Raw genomic sequence first — 359 nt, 5'->3', positions numbered from 1 at the left:
CCACATTTTAAGATTCTCCCCCTCCCAGCTCTAATAGTCTCTGTTCCAAGCTCCTTCCTAGCTCTGACATTCTACATTCTATGACAGAATGCAAACATAGTAATTCATTGATATTCAGCAAACTTTTATTAAAGTCAGGTCAGGGCTCTCCCCTGGGCTGGGTTGGGATGTGGGCATGAGCAGCAGCTCACGTCCCTCGCCCTCAGGGTATTCTCTGGCTTGTGGGCATAAGACGTATGTGGCTGGGTAGCTGTAATAAACAGGGTGCTCGGTGTGCTAGATGCCTCAGTTTCTAAGACTTGTAAGCTTATCCATCTCCTGTTTAATAGCTACTTAACTCCTATTGACTTGGAATGAGG

The sequence above is a fragment of the Vombatus ursinus genome, unplaced genomic scaffold (assembly GCF_900497805.2).
Source record: "Vombatus ursinus unplaced genomic scaffold, bare-nosed wombat genome assembly UNPS02009173.1, whole genome shotgun sequence".
NCBI lineage: Eukaryota > Metazoa > Chordata > Mammalia > Diprotodontia > Vombatidae > Vombatus > Vombatus ursinus.
Note: the sequence above shows the minus strand (reverse complement) of the source record.